We start from the raw sequence: 13,398 nt of genomic DNA, 5'->3' as shown, positions 1-13,398 counted from the left end.
TCTACATGGCGGCCAAGAAGCTCAAGCACTACTTCCAAGAGCACCCCATCAAGGTGGTTGCCACAGCACCCTTGGCGGAAATCATCGGCAGCAAGGATGCCAACGGCCGGGTTGCCAAGTGGGCCCTGGAGCTAGCCGCCCACACCATCCTCTACGAGCCACGCACAGCCATCAAGTCGCGGATCCTCGCGGACTTCTTCGTCGACTGGGCTGAGATGCAATACCTGCCGCTTGTGCCGGATTCCACACACTGGAAGATGCACTTCGACGGCTCGAAGATGCGCAACGGCTTGGGAGCCGGCATCGTCCTTACCTCTCCCAAGGGAGACCGGCTGGACTACGTCCTGCAGATGCACTTCGCCGCATCAAACAATGTGGCGGAATATGAAGCGCTCATTCATGGGCTGAAGCTGGCCAAGGAGATTGGCGTGCGTCGCATACTCTGCTTCGGCGACTCCGACTTGGTCATACAACAAGCATCTGGCGACTGGGACGCGAAGGACGCCAACATGGCCTCATACCGCTTCCATGTCCAGCAGCTATCCGGCTTCTTCGACGGCTGCGAATTCCACCATGTGCCACGAGCAAACAACGAGGCGGCTGACGCCTTGTCCAAGATTGGCTCAACCCGGCAACCCATTCCGCCGGGCATCGCCTTGGCGGTTCTCAAGAAGCCGTCCATCATACCGTCACCGGACTCGGATTCAATATTCGTGCCGGCTGACTCGGGGGCTGCTCAGCCGAACCCGGGGGCTTCATCGCCCAAGTCGGGGGCTTCAAAGCCAAACCCGCCGGCTACCATGCCGAACCCGGGGACTTCTCAGTCCAACCCGGGGGCTTCATCGCCAAACTCGGGGGCTAGCAAGCCGAACCCGCCAGCTAGCAAGCCGAACCCGGCGACCATGCAGTCGAATCCGGAAGCTCCCACGCAGTAGGCCCTGTTGGTCAGCGTATTCGAGATAAAATGCATACCTTCATGGGCACAAGAATTCCTCTCCTACCTCACTGACGGTGTGCTGCCTGATGATAGAGTCCAGGCCAGGCAGATTGAGAGAAGGGCCAAGGCCTATACAATCATCAACCACCAGCTGTACAAACGCAGCGTAAGTGGGGTGTTCCAGCGGTGCGTCGAGCCGGCTGAAGGGATTGAACTCCTACGGGAAATCCATCAAGGAGAGTGCGGACATCACGCCTCATCCAGGGCCATAGTGGCCAAAGCTTTCCGGCATGGTTTTTACTGGCCGACTGCGCTCAGAGACGCAGAAGAGTTGGTAAAGAAGTGCAACGGCTGTCAGCGCTTCGCAAAGAAGAGACACCAGCCGGCTTCCGCCTTGAAAACCATCCCCATCACATGGCCGTTTGCCGTATGGGGCTTGGATATGGTGGGTCCGTTCAAAACAGCACGAGGCGGCATGACACACCTCTTGGTGATGATTGACAAATTCACCAAGTGGATCGAAGCCAAGCCAATCAAGAAGCTGGACGGCTCCACAGCCGTCACATTCCTCAAGGAAATCATCGTGAGATTCGGCTACCCCCATAGCATCATCACCGACAACGGTAGCAACTTCGCCCAAGGCATCTTCTCTCGCTATTGCGGGGAAATGGGGATCCGGATGGCCCTAGCCTCTGTGGCACACCCAGAGTCTAACGGACAAGTGGAGAAGGCTAACGGCTTGGTCCTAGCCGGCATCCGGCCCCGGCTGGTGGAGCCGCTCGAGCGAGCAGCCGGCTGCTGGATTGAAGAGCTGCCCAATGTGCTATGGAGTCTGCGCACAACGACAAACCGCTCAGTCGGCTTCACACCATTCTTCCTCGTATACGGGGCCGAAGCCGTCTTGCCGACTGATATCGAGCATGACGCGCCAAGGATCAAGCTGTACATTGAAGCCGAAGCCAAAGAAGCTCGCGAAGATGGAGTCGACCTGGTCGAAGAGGCCCGGCTGCTGGCTGCATCCAGATCTACTATCTACCAGCAGAGCCTCCGACGCTATCACAGCCGGAAGGTCCAGCCCTTAGCATTCCGAGAAGGAGACCTAGTGCTCCGGCTGATCCAGCGGACAGCCGGACAGCATAAACTGTCATCCCCATGGGAGGGTCCCTTCATCGCGAGCAAGGCAGTAGGCAATGATTCCTACTATCTCATAGATGCCCAAGAGGCTAAGAAAAACAAGCCGGACAAGGCTGACGAGGAGACTAAACGTCCCTGGAATGTCAACTTACTCCGCCCATTTTACACATGAGAGCAGGAATGTATGTATCCCTTGTATCCCTTTTGTAAAGCTATGAAAAAGCACGCGCCAAGAGCGCCGTTTCCGACAAGTTTTTCGCGTACTTTACCTTGTTTCGCCAATTGGCTTGAACCCTCTCACGCGGTCGGCTCAGTAACGTGATCCGGTTTCCGATAGCCGGCTTCCGATCCAGCTACAGACCGCAACCCGGCTGTCCGGCTGGCGGGAGTAAGGCCTAGGGAGCCGGCACGCGAAAAACGACTAAGGGAAAGAGTGAAAGCTAGTTGACTTGCAACTTTTCATAAAAGTGCCGGATTGCCGAATTCAGCTCGTTCGACTGAAATACTGTCGGCCTCACCCAGCGGCCCGCTCTTGATCCGGCGACGGATCGCAAGTCGGACGTACGACCGGCAAGAGCACAGCCAAAGAGTGGGGCGGATGGGAAAAAGCGAACGAGTCGAAAGAAAGCAACTCGGCACACAGATGATTAACAAACACATTAAAGTGTGACATAATAAAAGGATGTTAATATTCATACATGTGCACCCGGCATCCCGGGGATTTAATAAATTGTCTTGGCAAAAGAACAACCGAAAGACAGGTAAAACTAAGACGCGGCTGGAGAAGGACCAGCCGGAGGAGCGTCAGCGGAGCCGGCTGCCGGGTCGTCTTCGGGCTCGTCTTCCGCCTCCTCATCTTCCATATAGTCCTCATCGGACGGAGGGTTCAGGTCGGTGACAAAGAGGCCCTTGTCGACGAAGTCGGCAATGGCGCTGGCTCGGGCAAGCCGGGCGGTCTTGTGTTCGGCCGGGAGCTTGTCCTCCACGCCGGCTCGCCGGTACTCGAGCTGCCCCAGGTCCACCTCGTTGTACCAGGAGAGGACAAAGGACAGCGCCATGTCGGCACCAGCGCGCGTGGCCGACTCCTTCCAGTCGAGGAAGCGATCCGGCGCCCGCTCCATCAAGGAGGTGAGATGGGAGATATCTTGCGGCACCGCCTCCTCAGGCCACAGCATCGGAACCAGCTCCTCAGCCGCCTTCCGGAGCTCCCAGCCGAGTTTGGTGATAGGCTCGACGCGGGCAGCCATGGACGCCATGTAGTCCTCCATGGTGAAGTACTCCGAGCTGCCCTCGCCAGTCGCCCGCCTCCTGGAGTCACGCGCAACGCCAACGGCTGCCAAGGCCGCGTCCTGCGTCTCCGGGAAGGCCGCTGCAAGAAGAAGCAAGTCAGAAATCATCGAAGCCGAAATAAGCTGAAAAATGCAAATTTTCGAAGTCCTAAAAACAAAAGGAAAAGCCTGGCGGCAGCCGGCAAGAACCGACTGCCCCCATCCCGAAGATGAAGATAGCGAAGAAATCAGAAGTTTCTGCCGCCGGCTGCCAACGAAAGCCGGCAGCCGACAGCCGAAAGCCGGCAAAGGGAAAGGAACGCAGAGATGCACTCACCCGACAAGCCGCGATCAAGCGCGCCAATCTCGTCCGTCCAGCGCTTGGCGGTAGCCGTCAGCTCCGTGGACTTGGTGGTGACCTCCTCCTGCAGCGCAAGCCGCTGCTTCTCCACCTCAGTCAGCCGCCGGCTCAGATCCTCCACCTTCTCCTTCTCCGCCGTCCTAAGGGAGGCGAGCTCAGTGAGATGGTTCTGCTCCAGCAGGCGCAGTCGCGTCAGCTCCTGCTCAGCCAGCTTGAGCTTGGCGGTGGCAGATCGGCCCGCCTCCTCGCTCTCGGCGCACTGGGCGCGAGCAGCCCGGAGATCCGCCTCCAGCCGCGGGACCTTGGCGGCTTCAACTGCGAGGCAGCCGGATAGAAACGTCAGCCAACGGAGACTAAGAAGAAAGAAGACATCGAGTCGGAAGAAACAAGATCTTACCCTTGACGGTTGCAAGCTCGCGAGCCAAGTCGGCCCGGTCCAGCTTGGCCTTGTGGTAATGGGTCACGGCGCGGTTGTACAGAGTGGTGCGCCGATCCATCACAGCCTAAGGAAAAGAGAAAAACAGTCAGCCAGGCGAAACCCGGACCGGCTCCAAGCAGCCGGCCCATGCCTCGGAGGGCTACCAGGATGATAACCAAATCAAAAAACAGATGAAGCTTACCTTGCCGGCTTCCTCCACCTTGGCAACGTTGGCCGCGGCCTCGGCAGCCCTGGCCTTGAGGTTGGCCTGCAGGCTGGAGAAGAACATCTCCACCGATGCTTGGCCGGGGGTCCCCTCCCGGCTGGTCACCTCGTAGGAGTCGGCGCTGAGCCACGCCTGCTCCATAGTGCCAGCCGAGCCAAGGCTGGAGTCGGAGGCGGATGGCACATGCAGAAGCATGGCACCCTTGGCCACGTGCAGGCCCTGCTGCGGCGCCGATGGGGCTCCCGTCCTCACCAGCGCGCGCGAATCGGCGCCCTCCGGGCGCGCCGGCTCATCCCTTGCCGGCTCCTGCCTGGCCGGCTCCCCCGTCGGCTCCGGTGGTGGCGGCGCTCCGGGCGGCGAGGGCCCAGTCGGCGCAGCCGTCTCTCGGCGCTCGAGGTGCCCCCTCCGGGCTCTCATCCGGCACCACCACGCTTGGCCTGGCTCCGGCTCCGGCCGCAGCGGCGCAGCCCGCCGGCTCCGGCTCCGATCGCGGACGGTGCAGCTCTGCCGGCTCGGCTCCGGTTGAAGGCGGCATGCCCCGGCCGGCCCCGCAGCTGGGTCCGAAGGCGAGTCCGGCGCGGGAACATGTCATCCAGCGTCGGCTGCCGCGTCGGCTCGGCCCGCGTGCCGCGATCAGGCGCTGAGGCCAGCGGCACGGCGAAGGAAGGCGCCCCTGCGGAGGGCGTAGTACCCGCAGGCGGCGGTGGCGTCGGGGCGCGCGACGAAGGCTGCGGCGTCGGCTCCCTCCTTTGGCGCGGAGGCGGCGACGCGACGCGCGGAGCCTGCCGGGAGCCGCCGCCCTGGGCAAACTTGATGGGGGCCCTAGCCGGACAAACAAGGAGAAGATAAGCATAAAAAGTAAGGAAAGAAAAGGAATCAAACAAGAAAGAGAAAGAGAACTCACCCGGCCTGCTCCGGAACCTTCTTCGGCTGCTGCCGGCGGAGCTTCTTCGCCTTCGCCTCCAAGGCGGCAGTAGAGCGGGGCTCGCTGGCCCGCTTCTTCCCCTTATGCGCTGAAGTCGCCGTGGTGCTTGGCGGCCTCGCGCGCAGAGGCACGGCCGGGATTGGCCCCGTGGCGGACGTCGCCGGCTCCTCGTCCTCCTGCTGCTCCGGTGAAGGGGGCGGATTGTGCTCCCCCTGGCCGCCTAGATCAGGTGCCTGCAGCAGGTCGTCGTCGCCGGCCTGGTCGCCGGCTTGGTCAGCCGGATCGACGTGATCCGGCATCCACCTCCTCGTCGCCAGGTCGCCGTCCTCGGCGTTCTGGCGCTCAAAAAGCTAGAAAAACAGAAAACATGAGCAAACAACAAGCCGGAAATCGGCAGAAGCAAAAGGAAGTCGGCCTCGCAGCCGCAAGCCGGAAGCCGGCGAAAAACACAAAGCTTACCCGCTCGGGCGGGTGGTCCCTGTCGCGGGGCGCCAGCCCGTAGTTCCAGTCGTCCGGCATGTTCGCCTTGGTGATGTTATTCACCCGGCTGGCCACCTGGGCCTTGGAGAGCAGTGCCTTGGACGTCCGGTTCGGGTCGAACTGGTCGGACATGTGCCCGATTTTGTGGGTGCGCCTCTGGAGCGGCAGCACCCGGCGCTCGGCGATGGTGCAGAGGAGGTCCTCGGCGGTCAGCCCGTTCTCAACAGCCGCCCCCAGGAAGTCCCAGAGCTGATTCACCTCAGCGTCCGGATCCGTCGTGCGGGCGTTGTAGCTCCAGTTGATCCGGCCGACTGGAGGAGCCGGGTTGAACTCCGGCAAGTTGATCCGGTCGACGAGCTGGCCCTCGTTGCGCACGTAGAAGAATGACATCTGCCAATTCTTCACCGAGTCAACGGTGGGGATTTTGGGGAAAGGCGTACCGGGCCGAGTGTAGATCGAGGCGGCGCCGCAGGCCCGCAGGCGGCCCTCAGTGGTTTGCGCCTTCAAGTAGAGCAGCCGGCTCCAGAAGTCGATGTCCGGCCACAAGCCAGCGTAGGCCTCCATGAACGCCACGAAGCAGCTGAGGAGGACGCACGCGTTGGCCGGCAGGTGGTGCGGCTGCAGGCCAAAGTTGTCGAGGAACTGCCGGAAGAATGTGGAAGCCGGCAGGCCCAGCCCGCGATCGAGGTGCGCGCCGAAGACGACGCGCTCGCCGGGCTCCGGCGCGGGCTCCGTCTCCTCGCCGGGCGCCCGCCAGACCACCGCCGACGGGATCCGGCGGAGGCGTACTAGCCGCTCGATGTCGTCCTCCCGCATATACGAGCCCCTCCATGATCCGCTGGCGGAGGCCATTGTCGAGGAAGAAGAAGAAGTTGACCACGAGAGGCGAAAGGGCGAAGAAGAGCCTTGCGACGGCGGCGGCGACGGCGGCGGCTGAGGTCGCTCCGTTGAAACGCGGGGCCCCGTGGCGCCGGCTCGACGGAGTGGCGGCGGATCGGCGGAGATTCGCCCGCCGGAGTTCGCCAGGGGAACGGCGGGGAAACTGCGCCGGAGTAGCGAGGAGCTCGAGCGAAGAGGGAGCGAAGCGGGAGCGCGAGGAGGAAGAAAGGGGCAAGTGGCCGCCTCGATGCCTCCCCCGCGGCATTTATAGCCTCCTGCCACTGGCGGTTGGCCTCCAAGTGGCGAACGTGGGCCACGTCCCCGGATTTATTGCGCCGTAACTCCGCCCACGACCACAGCGGTTACCGAAAACGGCCACACCACGTCCCCCACTACCGCACCGGATCCGGAGGAGACATTGATGTGACTAGACGAACCGACCGCAGAGCCAGGCGTCAGACCGGTCAAGTCAGGTGCAGGACCCGAGGCGGCGGAGACTCCGGCGCGCCGCAAGCCGGAGCCGGACAATAAGTTCAACTCGGACCAAAAGTCATCAGCAAGGCGGAGACGCCACCACAACTTGCGAGAAAGCAGAAGCTGCATATGTGTAAAAAGTGGCCGGCTAGAAGCAGCCGGCCGAAGCGAGCCGGATGAGGGCGCAGCCGGTTGAGTGGAAATTCTCAGTCGGCCCCTCCAAGTGCCGTTAAGTATATTCGAGAAGCCAGGAAAACCTGCCTAGGTCCTTCTAAACGCAGGACCTTGCCAGCTTCGGGGGCTAATGTCGGGGGGAAGACCCCGGGTAGGGCAATGGACGCGGAGCAGCCGGCTGGCCACTGGCCGGCTCGCGGCAAAGGCCGGCTGAGGAGCAGCCGGCTGGCGCCGCGGCCGGCTGGTCCGGAAGCCGGCTAGCTCTAGGTCCTAGTCGGCCTGGCTACGGCCACCAATGCTGTAGCTGGGCCGGCTTCTACAAGCCATATCCGACTGGGGGTTTGTACCTCAGACCGACTCGAGGCTGGCGAGTCTTGCACTGGAAGGAACCGGGTTGGTGATCCGGGTTCCCAAAGTCCACGCTGACTCCATCTTCCGTAAAGCGCGGGGCACTATGGAGCAATAGTGCCACACGCCGGACATGCCATCATGGTCTACGTCGATCCGTACTGGCTACAGTGGCTGACGGCGACAGGGACACCTCCTCTCCATACCGCTGACCTTGGCAGCCGGATGGGACAGGCCACGACGCCTCAACGGCTCCTGACGTCACCGCCTCGGGAAGGAGCGGAAGCCGAAGCCGGCCAAGCCGGCCAGTAGACTATAGGGTCTTATATGTAAAGTGCCGGTGCCTATATAAGCCGCACTACCCCCTCTCGTGCAGGGGATCGATCAATCATTCTCACTCCACCCTTAGCGCTGCCCTGTGAGAGAGACCATCGTCTCCCTTAGCCTCCCAGGAGCAGCCGGACACAGCTCTAGGAGCACCATTGTATTGTGTGATCATCATATACACTCATAGCAGGAGTAGAGGTGTTACCTCCATCGGAGGGCCTCGAACCTGGGTACGTCGCCGTGTCGCTCGTCCCCATACCCGCATCCGGATACCGCCGTGAGATCTCTCAGGAACCACCTTCGATTAGCCACCCTATGGCATATGCCGTGACGATACCACGACATAATTTGGGACTGGGAATCCCATTGCCAGCTCTTTTTGCAAAATTATTTGATAAGCGGATGAAGCCACTAGTCCATCGGTGAAAGTTGCCCAACAAGATTGAAAGATAAACACCACATACTTCCTCATGAGCTATAAAACATTGACACAAATCAGAGGTGATAAATTTTGAATTGTTTAAAGGTAGCACTCAAGCAATTTACTTTGGAATGGCGGAGAAATACCATGTAGTAGGTAGGTATGGTGGACACAAATGGCATAGTGGTTGGCTCAAGTATTTGGATGCATGAGAAGTATTCCCTCTCGATACAAGGTTTAGGCTAGCAAGGCTATTTGAAACAAACACAAGGATGAAGCGGTGCAGCAAAACTCACATAAAAGACATATTGTAAACATTATAAGACTCTACACCGTCTTCCTTGTTGTTCAAACTCAATACTAGAAATTATCTAGACCTTAGAGAGACCAAATATGCAAACCAAATTTTAGCATGCTCTATGTATTTCTTCATTAATAGGTGCAAAGCATATGATGCAAGAGCTTAAACATGAGCACAACAATTGCCAAGTATCACATTATCCAAGACATTATAGCAATTACTACATGTATCATTTTCCAATTCCAACCATATAACAATTTAACGAAGAAGAAACTTCGCCATGAATATTATGAGTAAAGCCTAAGGACATATTTGTCCATATGCAACAGCGGAGCGTGTCTCTCTCCCACACAAAGAATGCTAGGATCCATTTTATTCAAACAAAACAAAAACAAAAACAAACCGATGCTCCAAGCAAAGCACATAAGATGTGATGGAATAAAAATATAGTTTCAGGGGAGGAACCTGATAATGTTGTCGATGAAGAAGGGGATGCCCTTGGGCATCCCCAAGCTTAGACGCTTGAGTCTTCTTGATATATGCAGGGGTGAACCACCGGGGCATCCCCAAGCTTAGATCTTTCACTCTCCTTGATCATGTTGTATCATCTCCCTCTCTTGATCCTTGAAAACTTCCTCCACACCAAACTCAAAACAACTCATTAGAGGGTTAGTGCACAATCAAAATATACATGTTCAGAGGTGACATAATCATTCTTAACACTTCTGGACATTGCACAAAGCTACTGAAAGTCAATGGAATCGAAAAATCTATCAAGCATATCAAAACAGGCAATGCGAAATAAAAGGCAGAATCTGTCAAAACAGAACAGTTCGTAAAGACGAATTTTATTGAGGCACCAGACTTGCTCAAATGAAAATGCTCAAATTTAATGAAAGTTGCGTACATATCTGAGGATCACTCACGTAAATTGGCATAATTTTCTGAGTTACCTACAGAGAATTTTTCCCAGATTCGTGACAGCAAAGAAATCTGTTTCTGCGCAGTAATCCAAATCTAGTATGAACCTTACTATCAACGACTTTACTTGGCACAACAATGCACAAAACTAAGATAAGGAGAGGTTGCTACAGTAGTAAACAACTTCCAAGACACAAATATAAAACAAAGTACTGTAGTAAAAACATGGGTTGTCTCCCATAAGCGATTTTCTTTAACGCCTTTCAGCTAGGCGCAGAAAGTGTGTATCAAGTATTATCAAGAGACGAAGTGTCAACATCATAATTTGTTCTAATGATAGAATCAAAAGGTAACTTCATTCTCTTTCTAGGGAAGTGTTCCATACCTTTCTTTAGAGGAAATTGATATTTAATATTACCTTCCTTCATATCAATGATAGCACCAACAGTTCGAAGAAAAGGTCTTCCCAATATAATGGGACAAGATGCATTGCATTCAATATCCAAGACAAAAAAATCAACGGGGACAAGGTTATTGTTAACGGTAATGCGAACATTATCAACTCTCCCCAAAGGTTTCTTTGTAGAGTTATTAGCAAGATTAACATCCAAATAACAATTTTTCAATGGTGGCAAGTCAAGCATATTATAAATTTTCTTAGGCATAACGGAAATACTTGCACCAAGATCACATAAAGCATTACAATCAAAGTCATTGACCTTCATCTTAATGATGGGCTCCCAACCATCCTCTAGCTTCCTAGGAATAGAAGCTTCGCTTTCTAATTTCTCTTCTCTAGCTTTTATGAGAGCATTTGTAATATGTTTCGTGAAAGCCGAGTTTATAGCACTAGCATTAGGACTCTTAGCAAGTTTTTGTAAGAACTTTATAACTTCAGAGATGTGGCAATCATCAAAATCCAAACCATTATAATCTAAAGCAATGGGATCATCATCCCCAATGTTGGAAAAAATTTCAGCAGTTTTATCACAAGCAGTTTCAGCAGTTTTAGCAGTTTCAGGCAGTTTTTCGCGCTTTGCATTTGAAGTGGAAACATTGCCAACACCAATTATTTTACCATTAATAGTAGGAGGTGCAGCAACATGTGTAGCATTAGCATTACTAGTGGTGGTAATAGTCCAAACTTTAGCTATATTATCTTCTTTTTCATTTTCTTCTCTTTCCCACCTAGCACGCAATTCGGCCATCAATATTATATTCTCATTAATTCTAACTTGGATGGAATTTGCTGTAGTAACAATTTTATTATTATGATTCTCATGAGGCATAACTTTCGATTTCAAAAGATCAACATCAGCAGCAAGACTATCGACTTTAGAAGCAGGTATATCAATTTTCCCAAGCTTTTCTTCAACAGATTTGTTAAAAGCAGTTTGTGTACTAATAAATTCTTTAAGCATAGCTTCAAGTCCAGGGGGTGTGTTCCTATTATTGTTGTAAGAATTCCCATAATAATTACCATAGCCGTTGCCATTATTATAAGGATATGGCCTATAGTTGTTACTAGAATTGTTCCGGTAAGCATTGTTGTTGAAATTATTATTTTTAATGCAGTTTACATCAACATGTTCTTCTTGGGCAACCAATGAAGCTAACGGAACATTATTAGGATCAACATTAGTCCTATCATTCACAAGCATAGACATAATAGCATCAATCTTATCACTCAAGGAAGAGGTTTCTTCGACAGAATTTACCTTCTTACCTTGTGGAGCTCTTTCCGTGTGCCATTCAGAGTAATTAATCATCATATTATCAAGAAGCTTTGTTGCCTCGCCAAGAGTGATGGACATAAAGGTACCTCCAGCAGCTGAATCCAATAGGTTCCGCGAAGAAAAATTCAGTCCTGCATAAAAGGTTTGGATGATCATCCAAGTAGTCAGTCCATGGGTTGGGCAATTTTTAACCAAAGATTTCATTCTTTCCCATGCTTGTGCAACATGCTCAGTATCCAATTGTTTAAAATTCATTATGCTACTCCTCAAAGATATAATTTTAGCAGGGGGATAGTATCTACCAATAAAAGCATCCTTGCATTTAGTCCATGAATCAATACTATTCTTAGGCATAGATAGCAACCAATCTTTAGCTCTTCCTCTTAATGAGAAAGGGAACAATTTTAATTTTATAATGTCACCATCTACATCTTTATACTTTTGCATTTCACATAGTTCAACAAAATTATTGAGATGGGCAGCAGCATCATCAGAACTAACACCAGAAAATTGCTCTCGCATAACAAGATTTAGTAAAGCAGGTTTAATTTCAAAGAATTCTGCTGTAGTAGCAGGTGGAGCAATAGGTGTGCATAAGAAATCATTATTATTTGTGGTTGTGAAGTCACACAACTTAGTATTTTCAGGAGTACCCATTTTAGCAACAGTAAATAAAACAAACTAGATAAAGTAAATGCAAGTAACTAATTTTTTTGTGTTTTTAATGTAGCAAACAAGATAGCAAATAAAGTAAAACTAGCAACTAATTTTTTTGTGTTTTGATTTAGTGCAGCAAACAAAGTAGTAAATAAAATAAACCAAGACAAAAACAAAGTAAAGAGATTGGGATGTGGAGACTCCCCTTGCAGCGTGTCTTGATCTCCCCGGCAACGGCGCCAGAAATTTAGCTTGACACGCGTACAGCACGCGACCGTTGGGAACCCCAAGTGGAAGGTGTGATGCGTACAGCAGTAAGTTTCCCTCAGTTAGAAACCAAGGTTTATCGAACCAGTAGGAGTCAAGAAGCACGTTGAAGGTTGATGGCGGCGAGATGTAGTGTGGTGCAACACCAGGGATTCCGGCGCCAACGTGGAACCTGCACAACACAACCAAAGTACTTTGCCCCAACGAAACAGTGAGGTTGTCAATCTCACCGGCTTGCTGTAACAAAGGATTAGATGTATAGTGTGGATGATGATTGTTTACAGAAAACAGTAGAACAATTGCAGTAGATTGTATTTCAGATGTAAAAGAATGGACCGGGGTCCACAGTTCACTAGTGGTGTCTCTCCCATAAGATAAATAGCATGTTGGGTGAACAAATTACAGTTGGGCAATTGACAAATATAGAGGGCATGACCATGCACATACATAATATGATGAGTATTGTGATATTTAATTGGGCATTACGACAAAGTACATAGACCGCTATCCAGCATGCATCTATGCCTAAAAAGTCCACCTTCAGGTTATCATCCGAACCCCTTCCAGTATTAAGTTGAAAACAACAGAAAATTGCATTAAGTATGGTGCGTAATGTAATCAATAACTACATCCTCGGACATAGCATCAATGTTTTATCCCTAGTGGCAACAGTACATCCATAACCTTAGAGGTTTCTGTCACTCCCCCAGATTCACGGAGACATGAACCCACTATCGAGCATAAATACCCCCTCTTGGAGTTACTAGCAAAATCTTGGCCAGAGCCTCTACTAATAACGGAGAGCATGCAAGATCATAAACAACACATAGATATAAATTGATAATCAACATAACATAGTATTCTCTATCCATCGGATCCCAACAAACACAACATATAGCATTACAGATAGATGATCTTGATCATGTTCGGCAGCTCACAAGATCCGACAATGAAGCACATAAGGAGAAGACAACCATCTAGCTACTGCTATGGACCCATAGTCCAGGGGTGAACTACTCAGTCATCACTCCGGAGGCGACCATGGCGGTGTAGAGTCCTCCGGGAGATGAATCCCCTCTCCGGCAGGGTGCCGGAGGCGATCTCCTGAATCCCCTGACACGGGAAGGGCGGCGGCGGCGTCTCT

The sequence above is a fragment of the Lolium perenne genome, chromosome 6, assembly GCF_019359855.2.
Source record: "Lolium perenne isolate Kyuss_39 chromosome 6, Kyuss_2.0, whole genome shotgun sequence".
NCBI classification, from domain to species: domain Eukaryota; kingdom Viridiplantae; phylum Streptophyta; class Magnoliopsida; order Poales; family Poaceae; genus Lolium; species Lolium perenne.
The sequence above is the reverse complement of the archived record's forward strand: the minus strand, read 5'-3'. Positions refer to the sequence as shown.